The 25,320-nt window shown below is 35.7% G+C and overlaps 1 long non-coding RNA gene across 1 annotated transcript in view; it reads right to left on the reverse strand.

Moving 5' to 3' along the window:
* Nucleotides 1–288: 288 nt before the first annotated feature.
* Nucleotides 289–25,320, reverse strand: part of LOC130683189 (uncharacterized) — a 94,184-nt gene continuing 69,152 nt past the window's right edge. Inside the window, exon 3 of the long non-coding RNA XR_008996805.1 lies at nt 289–621. This is a non-coding gene — a long non-coding RNA (uncharacterized LOC130683189). The remainder of the gene's footprint in view (nt 622–25,320) is intronic.

Here is a 25,320-nt window from a genome sequence, read left to right on the forward strand (position 1 = left end):
GGAAGGAGTGGAAAAGGGAGCGTTCTCATCCACAAAGGAGACTCGTTTATGGCTGTTGGATGGGGGGCCTGCGGGTCTGCTGCAGCCGTGAAGGCCGGAGGCAGGGAGAGTTCTTTCTTCATCCCCGAGCGTCAGGGCCTTGCCGGACGATCACGGTCAATGGCGCTGCGATAGCTCGGGGAAGAGCGGCCCGCTCCGGGGGAAAACTTACCCAAAGGCCAAAGAGGAGTGGTGAGTGTGAGGAGTCAGCGCCGGAAAAAGAGGATGAGGGCAAGCTGCTGCTGGTGTCGGGGGAAGACGGGGCCCAGTTGGGGTGTCCCGTCTCCCGGGTTTTGGCACCAATGAAAGGAAAGGAGCGACACACAGCAATTCACCAGAGAATTCCGCTTTATTGGGGAAAGGTGCTGGGTTATATAGGAAGGGGCATGAGGTGACTGTGGTGTCACTTCTACGGGGCTGGTGGCTATTGGCTAGGTGCTGGGAGTGGGAGTGGGGAGAGAGGTGATAGGTCTTTAGGTGGTGCCGTCAGGAACTGAGGACCCGGAAGAGAAGCCGGAAGTTCGCCATCTTACTGGTGGGGGCCCTTCACAAGGTAGCCAGGAACTGCAGGAAGCAGAGCTCCTGAAAGAAGGAACATACACCAGGTAAGCTCCAGTTACCTGGCCATTCCTCTGACCACGCTTCCAAGGTCTCAGTGGGCTAGAGATGCATCTTACTCCACTGGGAAGACCAGGGATTTGGGGCTATCAGAGAGACTTGAGATAAATGGGGAGAAAACCATGGAAAGGAGAGAGTCAGAGCAGAAAGTCTTAAAATGGGTATGTACTAATGCCCTCAAATTAGATGATTCCTAGATTGTCCCAGGGCCAAATTTAGACGAACTGAGTGGACAGTGTTAGGTGGGAAGCTAAAGGTCTGAATAGAGATTTCAGCAGCTGGGAGACAGTTTAGAGTTCAGGAGCATGGCAAGCATTTCCAGCACTTTATTGTATTCCAGGGCGCCATGCACTAGAAGCAAGGGCAAACTTAGATGCTCCAGCCATTATAAATTCCCCCATAACAAGTTCTGCAAACTGTGCTTGTTTCTGTAAATAAAATTTTACTGCCTCACAGCCACACACATCCATTGCTTTATATATTGTCTACGGCTTTCATGCTACAACAGGGTTGAGTACCTGCAGTTTCCCCCCCTCCTCCCCAGAAAGTACCTAAAAGATTTGCTTTATTGGCTGCTTCCATTCAGGAGTTAGGATGTCCACTGGTGCTACACTTGCCTGCAAGGAAAACTAACCTTCATTGGAAGAAAATAACATCTTCAAGAGTCTTAATTCTTTAGCCACACTGACATTACATCAACCATCATGAGGCATGCTAAAACAGGACACACTGAAAGTAAACCAAGAAAAACTACTGGCAAGAGAAACAGCACTTGTTTCTGTTGTGGCTTAGATACTTTAAGCAGAAGACAAGTATTTTTTAAACCAATTTCATTTTGCAATATTACAGACAGAACAAGTCGCAACAATAGCGCCCATGCTCTCATCTGCCCTGCGCTCCTCTGTCCTGGATGTTACCATCCCATCTTATGGAATCAGAGCACCATCTTCTAAATCAGGAAATTAACTATGAGGTAATATTATTAACCTCAGGCCTTGTTTGAATTTCACCAACTGTTCCATTAATTTTCTTTTTTTGACTCAGGATCCACTCCAGAATCTCACACTGCATTTACTTTTCATGGCCCCTCTAATTCCTCTCGTCAGGTGCAGTGTCTCAGTGTTTGTCTTCTATGACCTTGATACTTTTGAAGTACACTGGCTAGTTATTTTGTAAAATGTTCCTCAATGTGTGTTTATCTGGTGTGTTCTCATGATTGCATTGAAGTTATTTTGGGATAAAGTAATGTTGGGCTCTTGGCAGTGCATTCTATCAGTGGGTGCATCGTGCCGTATTTCTGGTGATGTTAACTTCGATCACTTGATTAAAGGAGTGTCTGCAAGGTTTCTCCACTGTGAAGTTATTATTTTTTCCTTTGTAATTAATAAGTATGTGGGGAAGTATCTTGAGACCACTTAAATACCCTGATTCTCACGTTACTTTCATCTACTCATTTCAGCAGCCATTGATGATTTTTATCTGTAACAAATATTAGTGTGTTTTTGCCAAATGGAAATTCTCTATTGCTATCATTCCTTCTGCCTTAATTAACTAGAATTTTGCTGCATGAAACAGTTACCCATTTTATCATTTATTTCTTGATTCAGCTACTTATGTCAGCATGACTTCATGGATATATATTTTTATTTTATGGGTTATAATCCATCACTATCATTACCTATTTTGTTGCTCAAATTATCTTATATTTAGCTATTGACAGTACTGATGTCCTTTTGAAATACTCGTACATTTTTTGAGCACCTCCATACAGTCTGGTATACATTGCAAGCTTATCTGAATCCAGGTAAAAGGAAAATATCCATTTGAGAGAGAAAAAGATTTAAAAAAAAGAACAGTCTTGAGACAGGTAAATTATGGACAAATGACTTAATACTTGTGTAACTGGAATCACAGAAGGAGAGAAGAGAAAACAGAAGTGATATTTGAAACAATAGTAGTAGAGAATTTTCCAAAAAGATGACAGAAAACAACCCATAATTTCAAAAAGTCAGGGAAAACTGAGCAGGATAGATTGAATAATCACACTAGAAACATCATGGAGAAACTGCTGAAAATCAAATAAAACAACAAAGTATAAAAACATCCAAAGAAGAAAAGATCTACGACCTTCTAATTAACAACAACAATTCTAAAGGCCAACTTCACAGCAGAAACTATAGAAGCCAATAACTCAATGGAACGACGTTTTTAAGGTGCTGAAAGAAAGTACAAAAATTTCTGGCCTATAATTCTATGCCTAGCCAAAAAAATAAAGTCCTTACATTGAAGCCAAATTAAAATCCTTCCCTACAAATAAACTCTAGTTGAATTTATTACCAGTAGACACACATAGCAAGAGTAAGCAAGTTTTTCAGGCCAAAGAAAAATGGCCCAAGGTGGAAACAAAACTGTAGGAAGCACTAAAGAGCAACAAAAGTGGCACGTATGTGGGTAAATATGAAAATATAAAAGAATATTAAATGTTTAAAACAACAATCAGGAATGTGCTAGCTGTTAAAAACAGAAATGTTAAATACATGCCACCAAAAGCACAGATGGTGATTGTACAATTCTTGTCTTGTTTCAGAAATGTAACAAATTATGAATTCAACTCAAAAGGAACTAGAACAAAATAATAACTAGAAGAGCAGAAATAACTGACTTTAGAGAAAAGTTATAAGAGAAAATCAATAGAGTCAAAAGTTGGTTTGTAGAAAAGTTGATACATACTAATTAATATAAATAATGTAATAATAAACCATTAGTAAGATATATCTCACTACAAGGAATGGAGGATTAAAGTATCAGTATTAAAAATGGAATAGGAACCATCACTACAGATCCTGTAGATAGTAAAAAGGATAATAAGGTGTTGTTATAACCTAATGTATGATGATAAATTCAACAATTTCAATGAAATAAACATTATTTGAAAAACACAAATTCCTAAACTAATACAAATAAATATTAGGAAGTTTGAATAAGGCTATCTTTTAAAGCAATTAAATGTATAACTGAACACCTTCCACAAAGAAAACTCAAGCTGAAGGTGTTTTTATTAATGAGTTCTTCTAAACATTTTATCAAGAAATAATGTCAATGTTAGCATAACTCCTTCAGAAAAGAGAAAAAGAAGGAACACTTCCTAATTCATTTTATGAGGGCTTGGCAGTGATAACTGACATAGACATTTACTTAAAAAGATAATTAAAGATCAATATTTCTTATAAAGATATATGAAAAAACTTCTCAATACAATATTGGTAAATTGACCATAATGACTTATAAAACACCCAATACATCATGATCAAATGAGAGATATGAAAAACTGATTTAATCTTTAAAGTCAATCATGTAATTTATCCAACTAAGCTAGGAAAAAAACACTTTATATACTGATATTACCATTTCTATGGATGTAGAAAAATAATTTGATAGGATTTACTACTTTCTTATACAAATTTATCAGCAAATTAAGACTACAAGGGACTTTCTTTAATCTGATAAAGGGTTTCTACTTGAAGATTATAGCTAACATCATAGTTAATGGTGAAACATTTACTATTTCACCCTAAGAAACAAGGTGATGATTTTCATTTTTTACTGCTTCTATTCAGTATTGCAAAAGAGGTCCTAGTCAATAAAATATGGCATGAAAAAAGGTATACAGTTTGGAAAGGAAGATATAAAACTGTTTTTTACTTTTAACATAAAATACAAAATCATCTATAAGTTATTAGAGTAACAAATTAGCAATGTTGCTAGGTACAATGTTGTTATAAAAATTAAATTTCTATATACTAGTAAATAAAAATTAAATTATATTTCTATATACTAGTAACAAACAGAAGATAAAATTTTAAATAAGAACATTTATAATAACATCAAAAAAATTTCATAAACTTAGAAATAAGTTTAACAATCTACTTAAAATGAAAAAAATTTAAATAAATAATTCTACAATGAAAACAAAACATAATTAGAAAAATAATAAAAAATCTAAATAAATGAGCAATATGCCATATTTATGTATTGTTAGACTCAGTACTATTAAGAAGTCAATGCTCCCTCAATTGAATTATAACTTTAATACAAGCAAATCAGAATGCCAGAAGGTTTGATTGTATGTGTAAACTGATGAGTTGATTCTAATACAGAGACACAGATAACTTAGAATAATGGCTAAGACAGTCTTGGTATAGAAAAGTGTAATTTTTTATCTTAATCTACACCATTTCAAAATTTACTACAAAGATTTACTATATTAATACAGTTAAATGGTAGTGACACAAAGTAGATAAATATCTCAATGGGACAGAATAGAGAGTCCAGAGATAGTCCTGCACTTAAATGGCCACTTGGTTCATGAGTGACTAATGGAATAAGCACATCAAGGAAAGACTGGCCTTTTCAATAAATGATGCTGAAGCACAGGAACCATACAGAAAAAAGTAAATCTCAACCTCCTCATACTATTCACAAAAGTCAATTTTAAATAGACCATAGACATAAATGTGAAAGCAAAAACTACAAAACTTCTAAAAGAAAACACAGGAAAATACTCCATAAACTTAGGTAAGCAAATATTTTTTAAATGCCACACACATAAATGCACTATTTATAAAAATCACAAGTGATTAAATCAGATCTCTTAAATTCTTAAAACTTCTGTAATCAGAAGACTCCAGTGAGAAAGTGATAAGCCAGGCCAGGCTACAAGAGGTATTAGCAAATGACTAGTGTCCGCTATATATAACTTTTATACATGTGTAAGAAAAAGACAAATTGCTAAATTCGTAAAAGTAAAATAACTTGAACAGACATATTACAAAAGAGGATATCCAAACGGCCCAAAAACAGACAAAGATGTTCTCTACATCATTATTCCTCAAAGGGAGGCAAAATGAAATCACAATGAGGTAACACTAGGTATTCATCAGAAGAGCTAAAACATGAAAGTATTAGTAAGATGTGAGTTAACTGGAGCTTCCCTACATCACTGTTGGGAGAGCAAAATGATACGAACCCTTTGGAAAATTGGCAGTTTCCACTGAATGTAGTTGGTACACTTTCCCTATGACTCAGCAACTCCACTCTTAGTTATATTCCCAACAGTAGGAACTGTCCGCCAAAAGACATGAAGTTTGAATGTCCATAGAAGTTTGATCCAAAATGGCCCCCAAAGAGCCCAAATTCCCATCAAAGGGAGACTGGCTGAATTATGATATGTTAGACAATGAAATACTACAAAACTTAAAAACAAACTAACAAAACTGCTAGTGCATGCCACAACATGGAGAAATCTGATGGACATTATATTGAACAAAAGAAGCCAGGCACATAAGGGGATCTACTGATCTACTGTCCATTTCTGTCTGTATGAATGAAAAGCAGGCAAGACTGACTGTTGAATACAGAAATCAGATCAGATTAGTGGTTAGCATTAGAGGGAGGTACAGGCTTAGATAAGGCAAGAGGGGGTCTTCTGGGGTTCTGGAAATGTCTCATATCTTATGAGTAAGCATAACTCATAAGATACATATTTAAAAAATCATTAAGCTTTACACTTAAAATTATATGCTATATCTCATTTTTTTTAAAAATGAAAAGAGTCAACATAATCACAATAAATGTACATGGACCAAAGTCATCAGGACAAATCTGAGAGCTTGCTATATGACCAACAGGAAAGTATCCGATACATCTTTTGACTATCCATGTTGAAGAAAAATAAACACGCTACTTCTAGTTCACATCATATAAAAATATTTCCAGGTGTGTAAAACATCAAAATTTGAAAAGCAAAACTGTAAATACATAAGAATAATATGTAGAAAAACTTGGACATTTATTAATCATGATGAAAACAGCAGAAACCACAGGAAACAATTGTGAATGAGTGCTTAAAAAATGCATAAATGCCTAATATAAGTGAAAATGTCAGCCATGATAGGGAAGAAATGTTTTCAAGTGTTGTAATTGACAAAGGAGTCATTTCTAAATTATATTCTAAAAGTTCATAAACTCAGTATGAAAAGACAGACTACTTAGACCAAAAGGGTGAGGCAAAAGATATGAAGAGAAATTTTTAAAAAGTTGCCTGATCAACATATGTTAAGTGACAAACCTCAACAGTCAGAAAAATAAGCGAATAAAAATATCAGAATTCATTTACATGTTTCAGCTGAGAAAAATTATAAATTCTGTTAATACAAAGTGAGTGGGAAGACTGAAACTTATCTGTTTTTAATGTGAGAATACCTAGAACCACCAATTTGTAAAGAGAGTTGGCAATAGCTAGTAAAGTTGAACAGGTACATTTGTTATGCCTTATATGGAAGGCACAAAGATGGACCCCAAAGATGTCCATGTCCTAATCCCTGGAACCTATACATATGATACTTTACATGACAAAACAGACATTGCAGATATGAATAAGGGGTCTTGCTATGGAGAGAGTACCCTAGATTTTACAGTGTAATTTTCTTGTCAGTGAAAGAGGGAGGCAGGAGGAGATGTGAGGACAGAAGCAGAGGTCAGAGTGATTCCGCTGCTGCCTTTGAAGATGGAAGGGGACACAAGCCAAGGAATGTGGGTTGTCTCAAAAAGCTAGAGAACGTATGAAAATGGATTTATTTTTTTTCCTGGAGCCTCACCTCCAGGAATGCAGTCCTACCAATACCTTGATTTTAGCACAGTGAGACTCATTACAGACTTCAGACCTCTAGAAGTATAAGATTAAAAAAATGTGTGCTGTTTTGAGCCACTAAGATTACAGTACTTTGCTGCACAGCAAAATAAAAATGAAACAACTCAGCCTTTCCATTTCTAGAGATGTATCCATTTCCATTTCTTAGAGTGTCTGAAGATATATGTAAGAATGTTCTTGGAAGTATGGTAATAGTAAGATGTTGGAACTCATCAGAAATTTGTCTCTCATCAGAAAAACAAATAAATTACATGTATATTTTGCAGTATTGGGTGACAGTTAAAAGAATGAATGAATTAGGTGTATATTTTTAACATGAAAACATTTCAAAAGTATATTTTTAAGGGAAAAAGCAGATACAGAAGACAAAGGCAGTATATGTTTCAGTTTCCTATGACTGCTATAACAATTTACTACAAATTGAGTGGCTTAAGAGAACACTGATTTATTGCTTTACAATTCTGGAGGTCAGAAGCCCCAAATGACTCTTACAGAGCTGAAAGCCAGTGTGTCGGCAGGGCTGCTTCCTTCTGCCATCCGGAGGGCAACGTCCATTTCCTTGCCTGTTCTAGCTTCTGGGAGCCACCTGCATCTTCGGTGCATGACCCGTCTGCGGCAGTACATCTCCTTCCCTCCTCTGCTCCCACTGTCACACTGCCTTTTTCTGTAGTCAAATTTTCCACTACTTCCCTCTGATAAGGTCACTTGTAATTACACTTCGGCTTTACCTGGGTAATCCAGGGTAATTTCCCATTCCAAGATCCTTAACGTGATCACACCTGCAAAGTTCCATATAAGGTGACAGTCACAAATTCTGAGGACTAGGACTAGGATATTTTTGTGTTCCATTATTTAGTCTCCCAAAATATGTCATCATTTAGGAATGTTTTATTGCATAAAAATGCCAGATACAATTAGATAGTAGATGTGAATACATTTGGTAAAGACAGCAAAATAAAGGACTTCCTGAAATGGCACAAAAACAAGTCAACTTCAATTTTTAGAAAATGTTTTTCAAGTTCCCTAATGTTCTAGTTTCTAAGTGGAAGGACTGATGGGCTGTTTTAGGGGAGTTACCATCTGGATGAGTGAGGAGTTTAGGGAAGTTTGAGGAAAGTGACAAGATATGGGAACAGAAACAGAATAACACCAAAGAAAGATTGTAGTATCACTAGTAATGTTGAATACTCAATTGAGGTTAGTAGCCAGGAATTTGTGAATGATATCAATCTGCCATATTGCATGCTTTTTTTTTTTTCCTAGCAACAATCAGTCTTAGAGTGAACATACAGAGACATTTAATAGCTTAGTTCATCCAGGACTAAATTTTCCCCAAGGGGTACAACAAAAAGAAGGGATGAGAGTGGAGAATATATGTATGGCTGTTTACAGTGATATTTCATGTGAAGTAAGCCCAATAAGGTGGGAGATAGGGAAAGGAGGGGGCAGATAAATAGGATGGAAGAGGTTGAGTTGATGAACTGGAGACCACCATGAGGCAAAATTGTGGAGTAAAAAGATACAAAGATAGGACAGTGGCATATTGGGGTCATGAATCTCAGAGGCAAAGCAAATTCAGGTGATGAGGATGTCCAGAATATGACCATGGAAACAGGTGGCTTTTCCGCACTAGAGGAAGAGCCCATGGAATATGAGAAAGCAAAGGATCATGAAAGCATATAATAATGATAAGGTCATCGGTGTGGGCATTTAACTGATTCTGACAATGTCAGGAGTGTGGATGGAGAATAAAAATGTTACTCAGGTGTTAAGATCTTCAATAAATCAGGCTAATAACAAGGACAATACTTTAAGCAATTAAATAGATGGTGGTGCCATTCGTTGATAAGGGGAACAGAAGACAGGGGTAGCTAGGAACACCTGCCCAGTTTGGGATACACTGAGTTTGAGTTTCCTGTGCGGTAGCAAAATAGACCTGCCCAGTAGGCAGCTGGCCTTGTATGTTGGAAAGTTGGAAGAATAAATTAGAGATTTCTAGATTATGATTTCTAGTTAATAATTTAATTAAGGAAACTAGGATGAGATAAACCAAGTAAAATACAGATTATTTAAATTCTATCAGAAATCTTATGTCTCACTGATTGTACTTTTTATAATGCCTGAAATTACTGCTTATAGCTTTATGTGGGCTTATAATTTATGTATTTCTTATATTTTACACACACATACACACACACATACAATTTTGTTAACTTGATCATTAGCCTGATTTCCAGACCATGTTTTATAATTTATGCTGTTTCTACAGTGCTTAATAGAAGACTATGGGCATAATAGATAATATATATTTCTCTTTTGCTTACTAAATATGTAAATATTTAATCTATTTTTTGAATCATACTTCTGAGGTTAAATGCAGATAACACAATTGGCTATGTTATATTTGGATGACATTAATGTCTTTCTTCTCTGTTTACTCACTTTAGGAAGGAGACTCTGATAGAATTAACATTTAATGCGACCCTATAAGTATCCTGCCTTTTCCCTTTTTGCTAGTGTAACTTCAGTGTATTCTGGTTACATACTGGGAAAAAAATAGGGTTAAAAAGCCAGGCAATGTCAATAATAAGTACAACAAATTGATTAAGTTTCTGTTTAGAGATACGTCCTCAAACTAATTGCTTCTTTATGTGTGAGCCTGAGCCCCAACCATAGAATGAATAAATAAGGACAAGTTTGAATTTCTACAAGCATGCTGGAATTAACATAATCAATTTTTACACTGTATCCTAAAGCCATGTACATGGAATGAGTGAAGGACTTAAAATCAGAAAAACCTGCTTTCAGGGTTTTACTACTTCTTACTTGCATGGCTTTTGCAAATCCCTGCTTCTCTGGCCTTCAGGTTTTTTTTAACTGAAGGATAGAGATCGTGAACTGAAAGACATTAAACGATATTGTTTATGAAGGCTGTCTAAGAATGTAAATATAATTAGAACTAACATAGAACTGCAACTGCATTTGGCGTAATCATGGTTGTATGGAAATCTCTCAAGTTATCAATACAGTTTAAGGAAGATCTTAATTCCCTCCAGTGTGTGTGTGTGTGTGTGTGTGTGTGTGTGTGTGGTGGGAGCTGCAAACTGGGCAAAAATGGGTTATTGCACTCAAAAGTTTTGCTGATTTATTTTAAAGCAAACCAAGAGGAAAATAAATTAAATGTAAAAACTCAAGTGCTCAAGTAACACCAGAAAAGCACGACTCTGGTGTTCTCTGTCCCTATGATAATGGTGAGTTTGTACTGGGTCTTCAGTCACCAAATTCCTCAAAGGTCTCAGAGACTTTCACAAGTTTCAAAGCAAACCCTAAAAACTCTAAGAAGAAAGTTAAGGTGTAAGAAAAATTTTTTAGCTCATCCAAGAAGCTGGAGAGGAAGAGGGATGGGTCAGTAAACCTCTCACCTGGTGAGAGCTTAAAATAAGACCAGTGCCTCCCAGTAATGGACACTCAATGGTTGTTGCTAGTGAAAGAGGTAATTGTTGACCTGGCTGTTCTCACAGAATACTGCTCTTCCATCTGCCCTAATTATTAGTCCTATTCTTTCTCTACCATTTGGCCAAGACTTGGTCTGTTCTTAATTTGGGTTCTACAGCATGGGGGTGTTCAGCATTGCTAATTTTGGAATGAATCACTTGAAGTGCAAGCTTAGAGAGAAACTAAATACCCAAAACTGAATTCCTAGGTCAGTTGTCTGAAGTTTGCTATGTTATATTTTTCAAAGGCAAAGATGTCCTTGCAGGCATGTTGGGATCCCGGAGTCTGTGTCAGAAGAATGGATGTTAAAATGCACAGCTATGTTTCACACAATTTCAACAGCCGAATATATACAAAAGTAATGACCTTTACTACAACATTAATACTTAGCAAAAGGATACTCAAGTATGACTACAACTGAAATCTAAGCAACTCAGCCTTCAGAGTATGAGTTTGCAATGAAAAATCTGTAATTTTATTAGATTTTTTTGTTCTAATCAGCTTTCTATAGGGGGCAGGGGTTTTCATCTTCCTATTTGGATGATGGGAATCATGTCTGGTTTTTCCCTGGTTGATGTACTTCAGATATGGCACCTGCTCTGTTTTCCAAAGGTGTTCTGTGTTCTGTGTTTGTGTGGGGGGAAGAAGTCCCCCTCTGAGCCTTTTGTTTGTGGATTTAATTGGCTAACATTGTATCGAGGTTGCTGCAGTACAAATAGTTTATTTGCTTACTTTAAACTACAGGATGTCATTGTCCAAGTAGAAAAAGAAGAAAAAATACCTTTTCAATTTAAAAGTCAATGTTATTTGTTAAGACACAAAAGAAAAAGTATGAGCTCCTATTGATTAGCCACGAATAAAGGATTATTCAGGTGAAGCATGACTGGATTGCCTTAAAGAAGCATCTGCATTATAGTTTTTAATGGATAGTTTCTGTATTACTAAAAGATTTATGACTTGAGACTTCAAATTCCAGAAATTTTACCTTTTGCATGCAGTTCACTGTAGGGATCATTTTCTTTCTAGGCTACAGGAGATCTATGGATAGGAAAGTTGTGAGGTATGAGAAGGAACCCTAGGGAGAAACTCAAAGGGTCCGGACACTATTCTCAGTTCTGCTAACTAACCAGTGAGCAGAGGCCACTAAGGTAACCCTGTGAGATTTCATTTCTTGCTTAGAGAATTCCAACCATAGTAGGGAGCTCTGCATGTGACCGGGTGTGGCGTTTGGACAAGTCACTTGCCCTTCCTGTGCTTATACTTACACTTATAAAATGAAAGTCCTAATGCCCACCTTCTAGAGTTGTGTGAGGATTAGATGAGAAAATATACATAAAGGATCTCTCAGAAAAACCTAAAACAGAGTAGCTACCAGTATGAAGATGATTGATCATAAAGATAAATAATGCACTTGTTTTATTTGATTGAAGTTCATGTGCTTATAGCTATTTCATCTTTACATTAAGGTATTTGCAGATGACAGACCTATCTACGTTAAAATATTACTTTAGTATGGGTCTGCCTATTAACTCTATCAGAATTTTCTATCTCAAATTAAACTTGTTGGAGTGAGTTTGGATGAAAAATACAAAACATTACTACTAAATGGTTATGGCATATCTGTTACTTTAATTTCTTTTCAGCGTAAGTTCTATATATAGTACAGAACCAGGGAATTTGTTACAAACAGGATTTACTTATATGATTCACTGGGCATCTTTTTTTACTTTTCCTGTTGTATGTCAGGAATCCAGAGAGAAAATCCAGCATTAGAGAGAACACACTCTTTAGGGGATATACTAACAATGTGCAAGTTCTTGTTTTTATATGTAGATGACACCTTTGCACATTAGTTAGTAAAAGATAATTTTGGATCTCCCCACTACCCTCCTCCATTTCTTGCCCTTAAGTGTTTTCTTTTTTAAGTAGTTCATTTTTTTCCTTTTTCTTTTATCAGATAGGTTTTGCACATGAAAGGGAAGGATGTAGGTAGAAAGGCATTCAATTTTCCTAAAGCGAAGAAGCTCTATGTCTTTAGGGTAATTAAATTATGGTTTTGTGACTGTTTCAATACAGATTGTCAAACTTGATGCCTTTAGAGCCCACAACAGAGCCTTTGAAAGCCCCAGCTAACATTTCACTATTTTCCCACCTGGAGGCCTACCTACCTCAAAAGAGAAAAATACACTTTTCTACTTCAACTGTTGAATAGCAGCTTCATATGTTTTATCTGTAAAACAAAACATACACACTGTGAAAAGGAAAAAACATGCACAGAGTGAAAAGAAACCATGTAGCTTACATAGGCACATATTTTTACATATTTGTTTGTAAATGTACAAACAGGATCTGCTCTACAAAATGCTCCAGGATAGTATTCATTTCAAATTTATGTAATCAGCCATGTTGCAAGATGGTATTCAAAGAGAAGCTTAAAGATGTGTTATCCCTGTTTCATATCTAACAACCTCTTTCTCTCCCTGTGGGCCAATAAAGAAGAGATGAAAATAATACTTATCACATAATACAGTAAAATACGGAAGTGTTTTTATGTTTAAAAAGCATAATCATAACTAAAAGATAAGCTCCAGCCAGGAGAGAACCTTTTGTGTAAGAGGAAAGCTCAGTTAAAGTTCAGGGGTTTCTAGCTATTTTGTAGATCTGGAAGTTCATAGGCAGAATTCCAGATGTTATCCCATCAAACTATAACTTGAGTTCAGTTCACTAAAATTTAGCTTTTGATCAGGACCCTCAATAGAATTCCCAACATTATCTCTTTCTCATATACTAATTTTTATGGTCTTCAGCAGGCTGGATCTTGACCTTGTGGTTTTTAGTGACAGGCATCACCCTTCAACACATGGTTATCTGAATCCTGAACCAGTGCAGGTAAATAAGACATGCGTTTCCAGAAAAAACAAGCCTCACCAAAAGAGGGTCTGGCATAGCCTCCCACTAGCAATTAAACTCAAGGATCTTCTACTTATGAAACAGAGCTGGAAACAAAAAAGGGAGAAAAGAAAAAAGTACCCTGAAAAATTAAATTATTACTGTCCTCCAATTCTTAGTTTATTGCAAAGGGTTCCAGCAATGCTTACTCTAAACATAAATGCGTCTCTTAAATATGATTTAGAGTTTTCCAAAGAGAGAGATTATTCCAAAATAATAAAATGCCTTGGCCTGGCTGAGGAAGACTGAATCATCTTTCATTAGGAAACTTTATATTTTCCTGGGTTACTAAAGTTGTTGCATAAGGTCACAATTAGCACATTGGCTTGCCCTAATCTCTAGAGATAAGATCAAACTCCTGATAGAGCAAGAGAGATGGAATGTACTGATAGAACAAATTATTCCCCAGCGCATTTATAGCTATGGTGGGAAAGTACTGCCTTGCTCCTGTGCTGACCAATGGTTTGGACAGACATAATTCTAGTTTAAACAGGCTTCTTGTTCAAGTCTTCAAAAACCCTTCTTGCCGGTATCGTAAGTGAAAGAAATTGCAGAGTTCTTCAAATCAGAGGCCTAGGCAATGTAGAGAATCTTTCAAAGAGATCTTGATAAAACAGAATAAGAAGGGGGGGGACTACTTGTCAGGAAAAATATATCAAATGCTCTGATTCCTTTTAAGTCAACTTCATGATTTATAGGAATTTAGATCTCTTCTTGTTTGCTTTCTGACCACATACTATTTCACAACTCTTATTAGAAATACTATATATATGCTTTTAAAAGTTAGGGACCTTTGTCATGCTGCATTCACTTATAAAATTTTCTGAGTTAAATTGTGAACCAGGAATACATATTTTATTTACTCTTTATACACTTACATTTGGGAAGAGCAAATTTCAATAGGATTAGAGAAAGAGAAAGCAGATAATAATCCTTCTGTGGAAAATAGGTAAATAAGCAGCACTTTAAACCACAGGTTGACAAAATATAGGCACAGCCTACTGCATATAGCCCTTGAGCTGAAAATATGGGTATAAAAAAATAGAATATGAAACAGAGACTATGTACCCACAAAGCCTAAAATATAATCTGTCCTTAAAAATATGTCAACTCCTGTTTTAAGTCAAATGAAAGCCTGCTGTACATTTTTATTATCTATTTCTATATGTAACTGTAAATACATGAATCACAAAGTGAAAATTAAAAAAACAGGATATAATTTTACAAAAATTAATAATAGTATCTTACTCATGTGCACATTGTATGATTTCATCTGTGTAAAGTTTAAAAACAGGCAGAATTGAGCTATAACAATAGAAATCAGATTACTGGTGACCTCTAGATGACACTGACATGGAAGCTGTATGAAGAAACTTCTTGGGGTGATGGAAATGGAAATGTTCTAGATCTTCACTGAGGTAGTGGTTACAAAAGAGTATATACAGACTTAACATTTTATTGAATTATCTAGTTGAAATGTACAATTTCCTGAATGTTATAGCTCACTAAAAATAAATCACTAAATAAAAGCATATATACATAAATACTATCTACACACCTGTACATTTTGTAGTATAACATGAAAAAGAGGGAAAAATTTAATATCAACAAAAAAAAAGAACAAAAAAACAGATTACCTACAAAGTAACATGCTTGCATTAATAAAAGATTTATCAACAGAACAAAAAAACAGAGGCCAGAATACAATGGAATAATACATTTAAATGCTGAAAGAAAATAAACATCAGCCTAAAATTCTATAGCTACAGAATCATTCAAAATACATGCAAAATCAAGCCTGAAGGCAAATTCTGGAGCACTAAGACCCCCACCCCTTAAGATCCAATCACCAACGCACAACACACCCTACCCCTACTCCTTAAAAACGTGCCTCCTCACCCACGAGCCGCTGCTCCCTCTCTCTGGGGGCCGCCACTTTATTTTTCAGATAATAAAATCTCTTGCGTGGGCCCATGTCTCCTGAGTCGTTCTGGGGTAAGGAGGGTCATGGCGAGATACACTTTCAAAGCTATTTCCAAGAAACATAGTAAGACCTCTTTACACACACAGGCTGTTGATGAAAAAATTACTAAAGAGCATGCTTCAGGAAGAAGACAATAGAATCTAAAGGGAAGAAATGGAATTAAAGAATCAATATGAATCTACGAAATAGGTACATATAGGGATAGATATAAGTAAGCATTTACAGTAAAAAAAAGAGTAACCCTAATAAAACTTATTTTAGAAATGTTTGAAAAATAAGCTAAAAATACCATATAGCTCATATAAAAATCAATTGATCTATATACTTAATATTTGTACACTTACCTGTGTTGTGCTACATTCATTTTTAAAATTGCTCTTAGAATAACAACCCTCCTACCTACCACCATTGACCCAAGGATAAGGATCATTATTGTTTTAACGGCCTCCCATTCACCCCATGGTGAGGGATGTGTTCCTGCCTTAGGCTATGGGAGTGGCTCAACACACACCTCCTGACAGGTGGACAGATGAGAACAAGGACAATTTATTAATCCAATACACTCACAGCCTAGGAAGGAGGACACCACACACCCACATCATGCAGGACAGCCCAGGGGTTACACAGTGGAGCACAGGGACAAGGAATGGCTGTGGTATGAAGACTGTAGTATCATGAGACTTGGGTGCTCCCTGGTTCCCATGGGTGGGTGGGATTAACTTGTTTGAATAATTCTGTAGACTGGCAGAGAATTACAATTCACTTCTCAGAGACAAGTAGGAATTGCACCTTTTCCTTTGAATAAAGAGGTTTGCTTGGCTAGGGGACCTCAGCTATGCAAGCAGACTGGGGAGGGGAATTTGCAGTTAGGCTACTTGAGGTCATCTGGTTTCTCCCAGATATTGAGGCAGCACATAATATCAGCCTTCATTTTCAGCCTTATACCACAATCATAATCTTGGGTAAGAACTCAATGTAACCATGAAAGTGATAATATCCAAACTTTAGCAGTCACTGGGTAGTTAGAATATATCACTTGGTAATATGCATAATTCATATTTGTAGTAGGTCAGAGAGAGTACAATTTGAATGAAAGTAGGTAGAAATGAAAAGGCATTATAATACAGAGTGGTAAGTATATTGTTGATAATTTACTCCAGTTAAAAAAGCAGTATAGTCTCTTAAGAACTGATGTTTGTCTTGCAAAGACTATGTGTGTGTGTTTGCATGCTGAAGAGAAGAAAGGTCTACACTCAGTACACTCAGTGGATTATCTACTTCCACACCCAGGGGGAAGGCCTCTTGAGAAACTGTACTGTGTATATCAAAGCCCCAAATGGATTCTTCTTATAGGACCTGGAGCCTTATTTTCAACTACTGAGGCTTAAAGAGCATTTTGATGAAGGAGATGGGGAAATCCTGGACCAAAATTAAATTCTGGAGGTAAAGATGTCCAAGAAGGTGAGTTGAGAATCACATGGTAAAGGTAGAGAGAAGATGCTCTAGGAGGGGAAGAGGAGGGTCTGTGGATGGAAAAGGAAGTTTAGGAATTACATGTTCTAGAAGTATGCTTCCAGCAAAGGGACACATTCCTATGTATTAATAGTTCACTCTCATCTCTCTCCTATCTCCTTCATTTCTTGAAAGTTGAACCATGTGAAGAAAAAAAATTCTTTCAAACATTAGAAAATGATACTAGAAGGAGAACTCTGCTTTATGACATTATTAACAGACCCTTCTGGAAAGTATTGAGCATTTCTGACAGTTTTGATGTTTAAGTTTTTCCTGGGAAGACAGAGTTTATTCATCCAGCTAACTATCAGTCTTTCATTGAACCAAATGACTTTTAACTAGACATTTCTTTCTTACACCTAGCTAACAAATATTATTTTCTGTCCATTTTTAGTTTCCTATGAAATCTACCTTGAGAGAAATCTAAGCTTTTTCCCTCACAGGCAAGTTTGAAATAAAACTTTAATATACGCTCACAATCAGTTCAGTTGAAAGTTGCTTTAACAACAAAAACGTATCAATTTTTTATTATAAAGAAAACATATGGTACAATTTATTTCATGACTGCAACCACTTTCCTATAGTCAAATAGAACTTTCCAATTAGAAATGTAGTAGAGAGAACTGGAGAAACAGGAGAGGATAAACGGTTATGCCAACAACTGCCCAAGACTAGATGTTAACTTTGTGAGTTGGTCCTTGTAGATCAATGTTATAGCCTTTAAATCTCACCCTGTCCATTTGTAGGCACATGTAGGGAAATCCTGCATCCAATTCAAACCTTCATACAGTCCCTCAGAGAATGAGAAAAGTCAAGGATTTGAGAAGCCTCTTGCAGACAATCTATAGCCACCTAAAACATTTTCTCCAGGGGTAGCAAATGGAGTTCCTTGGCTATAGTAGTTTTCAAATGGAAGTACATTTACTCTCCTCTGCTCCCAGGATATTTGGCAACATTTAAAGATAATATGACTGTGAAGACTGGAGTAGGGGTAGGTTTGTCACCCCCTAGTTGGTAGAGGGCAAGGATGCTGCTAAATATCCTACAATATGTAGGATGATCCCTTACAACAAAGAATCATCCCATACCAAATGCCAGTATTGTCAAGGTTGAACCATCAGTGGTAATACTTCTTTCTGACAAGTTAAAGCTGGCCTCGGTAAGTGGGTGAGAGTGGCATGAAGTGAATGGTAGATAAAGAACTACCTGGTATTTTCAAGACTTTACCAAAAGAAGTCTTACGGAAATCATGTTATCCAAACTGACACTTACCTTCCAAAGAATAACAATAGAAGGTCAAGTAGTAAAGACTCTCCTATCTTAAGGGGTTAACAGGTTTCAAAGGGTTAATTTTAATTATAGTTGAAAGAGAGAAAGATTGAGAGGGAGAGAAGGGAGGAGAGGCTCCAGCAATTAAAAATATCCAGCAGAGAAGAATTAGCTAGGTTCAGACTCTGGCTGCTGTTGCCTGGGAAAAAGGCCTTTCTCTTAGGGAGGAAACCAGTGACCAAGTTCAGGATAGTGTCAAATTAAGGTTGAATTCCAACACAAGGGCTATGAGCGTGAGCCAGGGAATCAGAATATTGGGGAAGCTGGGGGGCAGGGGTGCCAAGATAACCAGTTGAGTGCAAAAGAACTAGCAGTCAAGCCAGGATAAGCAGAAAGTCACATGGAGAACCGCACAGGAACTGAGTGGCAAATTTGGCAGCTGGTTTGAGAATCCCAGGAGAAGTGATCTGCAGATATGTCTGTGGGCACAGCCATATTATGAAGCTTGTGCCCAGGGCACTCAGTCGTACTCCTCTGGCTCATCAGACCCAGTCTAATTTTATCCCAGTGAAAACTAAAAGATCTCATTTGACATTTCCTTGGACATCCTTGGGTAATGTGTAATGGACCAGACAGGAATAAACCTTGTTAAATTTCAAATTCTCAATAAATGCAGCTAACTTTTTGATTAATTTTGCACCCAGAATCCTGGTGTAAAAAACTGGTGGGTCCATATAGTATGTATTTTCTAGAAAAATATCTTGAGTGTTTTTTTATTCATATAGTTTTTAAGGCAACAAGAGGAATGACTGAAAAATAGCTGAACCACAGTGTTTATTTACTCTTTAATGATTTTACTCTCAGAATCATCTGGGTTACCCTGCAACAAAAAGGAAAAAGACTCCAAAAAATTAAATAACTTTCCCAATAGTAAACAGGAAAAATAAACAGGATTATAGAAATTATGAATGGCATAAACCCTGAAAAATAATAATAATAAATCGAACCAACGAAATGAACATTGTTCCAAATGTATTATAGAGCTTTGCTATTTTATTCGGTCCTCCCAACATGCAAGGTCAGTGTTGCTTTATTTTATATATGAGGAAACTAACTTACAAATCATGTGGGTGAATGTAAGAGCAGCAAGATAGCTGGGAGCAGTATTTCATATACAGTGGGTTGTTTGTGGTCAATAAAAAAACTGCAAAATGGATTTCAGATTTTAAAAAGCATAAGTATTTCACTGTCATGGTGAAAAAATTGGGCAGTAGAAATAAAACTTTGCCTCAATACAGAAACACACACTCACTAAGTAGATACCTGTTTAATATAGACAGTGGACATATTTTCTGATCTCAAGATGAAAGATTAATTCCACTCATAGAGGTGTGGAAAGTGGAAGAACCAGAGGAAATCCACACACAATGTCTATATGCCAAAAGCAAATCTATACAGAGTTTTATTCAGTCAAAGAATAAGAAAAACCCAAACCTACAGGACATGCAAAATTTGAATCATGTTTAGAAAAGAGACTGCTGAAGACACAGAAGATGAGAATACTTCTGAAAATTGTTAATTATAAGAATCAGTATACAGAAAAATTATCAGTCAACACAAACTAGATTATGTGAGGCAAAAACCAATCACTAAATATTAGTGACTTGCAACAAGTAAGTACAATTCTTGCTCACACTATGTCTATCACGGGTCAGCTTGAGGGCTCCACTTTTCTTTGTGGCTAGAGGGGCCCAGGCTGATAGAACCTCCTTTTTTCCTTCTGCTGCCCTGGCTGCAACAATCAGGAAAAGGGAGCATGGAACACTAAACATTGGCTCTTAAAGCTTTACCCAGAAGTGACATCCATCACTTTCACTCACACTGCATTTGCTAAAACAAGTCACAGAGCCACATCTGCGATCAAGGTAGTAGAGAACAATCCTACTTTGTCCTCAAAATGAGAAAAATGGCATTTGTTAAAAATTTCCCCAGTAACTATCACAATCAACCCGTCTTCCAACAGATATATAGTTGATCTTTTTTTTACCAGCAAATTATACTTGCTTCCTTTCCAAATCCTATCCAATCACTACATTAGACTTTCCTCCTTCCCAAGAACTATCTATTCACTATGTTGGGCTAAAATTCTATACGTAGCTCCACTTGGTCAGGAAATGAATAAACCAAAATAACAAGTTATCTATCCCCCATGCTCCTGATATAAAACTGCAGAACAGATCAGGTCGTCCACATAAACATTCTGATTTAGAAAGGTAAGGGAGAGATTCTGTAGTCTCTGGTCCAAAGTAATTCTGAAATTTCACTAACTTGTTATTGGAAGGTACTGTACTCTGGAGGTGGAGAATGCTCTTCCATTAGCCCTTGTTTCAATTCCCTCAATAGCTCCCAAGACCATGGCTCTTGTCACCCCTCAGTGATGTCCTTCCTTTTACATTATCATCCATGATCACTGTGGAGAGATTTTGGAAGCACTTCCTTTGAGATTGATCAGCTTTCTCAGCCTGCTTCCTGGACATAGAATTTTGGAACACCAAAGGATCTTATTTACATAGCCACCAAATAATAACACAATTTAGAGTGATCAAGTAATAATTATGCAGAATTATCTAAAGATAGATAGAGATATTAATGGAGATATCTATAGAAGTAGAGATATATCCTGCATACTTGTATCAACCTATATCTATCTATAGAGATAAAAATCTCTAATCTTTATAGATACAGATATAAATGAATGATATATATACATAGATAGAGAGAATTTAAGACTTTGGAGAAAGATTTAAATAAATAAAAGTGGCTATATCTTTATTTTAAATTCAGATTTTTGTATGACATAACTGAATATTATAAACATATCAATCCTCTTCATAGTCTTCTATGAACACAAGATGCTTCCAAAAATGTTTTCCTTGATTTATTATGGAACTTAAAAGCTTAGTATAATGTTCACGTAAAAACATGTCCATAAGAATATCCATGGAATTTTTAAAAACAAAATTACACAGGAAAGAGATATTTAGATAGAAATATATACAAAAACATTATATATAGCACATATATACATATATGTTAAATCAGGAGTAATCAATAATTAGATTTAGATAATAGAATAAATAACCCGGGAAAAGAAGATGTGTATATCACATTTTAATTTGTTTTAAAATTGTTTTTTTAATTAAGTAAAAAATGATTGATTATTCTAGCAATGTTACTGCAAATAATGTCTACGCACTCAGAAAGACTAAAAAACAAAACAAAAACTTAGACTCCCTGTTGCATAACACATGCAAAGATAACTCCCAATAGATTAAAGAGATAAAAGAACAGAAAATCACAGAACCACCAGGAGAAAATATAAGTAACCATTTTGCAATGTTCAAATGCTGAAGGCCTTGCATGGGAACATTCCAAATCTGGAAGTTATAAAGAATATTGACAAATTTTATATCAATAAAAATTAGGAACTTCTGAAAGAAAAGACTGCATTAACTAATTGAAGAAAAATTAGCAGATAAAAATAATTGGGATATTTAATGGAAAAAGGAGTAATATCAAGGCTGTGTAATCTCTCCAGTAAATTAGTAAGAAAGAAAACAATAATTCAGTATAATGGAAAATGGGCAGAAGATAAAAACAGACATTTGAGAATAAAGAAATCCAAATAGACAGTAAATATTTCAACTTTATTGGTAACCAGGAAAAGAAGAATAAAAACAACTATTGGTAACACTTCTGTTTTTTATATTGGCAAAAATAACAAAGGTTAAAAAACAATCAGTGATGAGAATGCAAGTAAATGGGCACCTTTGATACACTGTTCATTTGAGTGTACAGGTTTAAAATTTTGTAGCAGGCCATTTAGCAATATTAATTTAAAAACTGAATGAAAACATCCTTTGGTAGCAAACCAGAGAAGTAACTATTCACGAGCAATTTTTACTTTTGTATCATTTATCTTTATCTCTGTATCTTTGTCCCTTTCTCTCTGTATATACACTATAGTTTGGTTTGCAGAAAATATTATAATCTGTTACTCAATCAATAGGTGAGGTTACAAAATACATAAATTCAAATATACCCATAATATGCAAATTTGGCAATTTGGGGGGCAATTTTAAATATAATCATGTATTACTATAGAAAGACTCCTAAGATGCATTGTTCAGTGAAAATGATCTCACTTTGAAATTGAAAATTGAATTAAAAAAATATGTACATGTATGTAAATATATAGAAAGGGAAATAGAAAGACACATTCCAAATTCCTGAAAGAAGACAGTTTGGAAAGGGTAGTTGCAATGAGTAGGGGAGAATGATTAAGAAGATCTAATTTACCTTGTTTACTATGAATATTTTATAATAAAATAACAAATGAACCAATAGGACTTCGACTTCTCTCCAAGATGGAATTTCAGCAAATGGATTTACACTGCATCCTGAACAACCAAGGAATGAACAAAACATGAAACAGCAGTCTCAAGATACAGACATGAGGCAATGAATGACACTGATCCCTGAGATATAGGAAACAAATGAGACGAGCCCTGTAACTGTCCCAGATCACTGACTTGGAGGACTTCCAGGCCACGGTGGGAAGAAGTCAGGGGGAACCTGGCAGATAGGGCTGTGAGTCTAGGGAGAACTTGTGGTAACCATTTGCAGGAAAGAGCACTGGGGAGGAGAGACCTGCTCAGAGATTGAGCTCTGGTCATTAAGAGAGTCCCCATCAAGGACTCAGCTATTTGCTGGTAAGTGCAGCATGGGAGAGACAACTGCCAGTGTTTGGTGAAGGAACCACCCAAAGATGAATAGTAACTATGCCCTGTGCACAGCTAGAACTGAAGTACTGTCTGTTCTCAGCACCCAGAGTGGAAAACCTCAAGATTCATGGGGCCTCAGGTAGAGGTCTTGCTTCAGGAGTTGGAAATAATTTGCCTTAGACTGAGCATATTTTGAACACTCCTAACAAATTCTGAGAGCAAGACTCAAAAGGATGAAATTGAACTTAACTACAAGGAACTTTAACTACACTCCAGAACAAAACTCTGGAGTATTTATGAGAATAGAAGAATATCCCACACCCCAAATGGTAAAGTTCACAAGTTCTAGCATTCAATCAAATATTACCAGGCATTCAAAGAAGCAGGGAAATACAATCCACAATGAGGAGAAATATCAGTTAATCAAATCCAATACAGACTGAAACAGATGTTAGAATTAACAAAGACATTGAAGTAGTAGTAATAACTGTATTCCATATGTTCAAAATGTAAGCAGAAACATGAAAATTTTAAAGAATACTCAGAGAAATGTTAGAGATGAAATTTACAATTTATGATTTTTAAAATGTACTGGAAAGGATCAATAAACTTGGGAGACATAGAATAAAAACTACCAAAAAAGGATCATAGAGGAAAATAAAAGTTATTTGTGAGCTGCAGGAAAACCTCACACAGTTTAATATATATGGCATTGGTGTCCTTAGAGAAGGGAGGGTTTACTGACAGAAAAAATATTTGAATAAATAATAGCCCAAATTTTCCAAACATGATAGAAGTGAGAAATTCATAGATTCAGTAAGATACATAAATCCAAAGCACAAGAAGCATAAACTATATCAAGACTTGTCATGTCACACTGCTCAAAGCCAGTGGTAAAGAGAAAATCTGAAAAGCAGCCAGAGAAAAAGGAAAAGATCTTAGGTGTAAGGGAACAGAAACAAGAGCGATGCCAGGTTTCTTTTCAGAAACAATGCAAATTAGATGACAGTGCAGTAACATCTATTAAGTAATGAAAAAAAAGTCAACCTAGAATTTCATATTTATCAAAAAGATCTTTCAAAAATGATCAGAGAAGGATTTTTTTTCAGACTTAATTAAAAGAAGACTCACACTACAAAAAACTATTAAAGGAAGTCCTTTAACAAAGGGAAAATGATACCAAATGAAAACTTGCATCTACACAGAGGAAAGAACACTGAAAATGTTAATTATATTGGTAAATCTATACTTTGTTTCTTGTTATTTTAATTTCTTTAAAATATAATTGACCATTTAAATAAAAATAACAATTTACTGAGGATTTCATAATGTGTGATATCTAATATGAAAGTAAATACATGGCAATAATGCAGAAAGGTCCAGAAGGGAGAAATGAAAATTACTAAAGTATGTTTCATACAACATGGGAAGCAGTACAATATCACTTGAGGTATAGTTTACTAAACAAAGTTACAACTTTAAAATAGTTATTTCTGGGGAAACAACTAAAAGATACAGGTCTAGAATTATGTTTCAATATTAAAAGCAAACAATCTCCTTAGTGAAAATATTCAGGAGTGGAATATTTAGAGATTTTAGAGGAAATCTTTGTGCAACAATTTTGCCAGCCTGCCACAGTGATATTTTCAAAGGCTGTAGACTCAATCCATTAAAATTAAATGAAGTACAGGAGGTGTGAAATGATAGCATCATGGCCAATATTTTAGAACAGAAGATATTATAATTAGGTTCACATCACGTCTGTCTTCCCTGTATAGCTAGCAGAAACCTAGCTATTGGGAAACTTATATTTCTCAAAATGGATTATGCCTTGAGATGCTCTGACATGTGAAAAATAATTCATCTCCTAAGCTGTACATTGAAATCCATGTTTTAGTAATTTTCATTACAATGTTTTAGTAATTTTCATTTTTCCTTTCTGGACTTTTCTGCATAATTAA

Source organism: Manis pentadactyla, chromosome 3 (assembly GCF_030020395.1).
Source record: "Manis pentadactyla isolate mManPen7 chromosome 3, mManPen7.hap1, whole genome shotgun sequence".
Classification (NCBI taxonomy): domain Eukaryota; kingdom Metazoa; phylum Chordata; class Mammalia; order Pholidota; family Manidae; genus Manis; species Manis pentadactyla.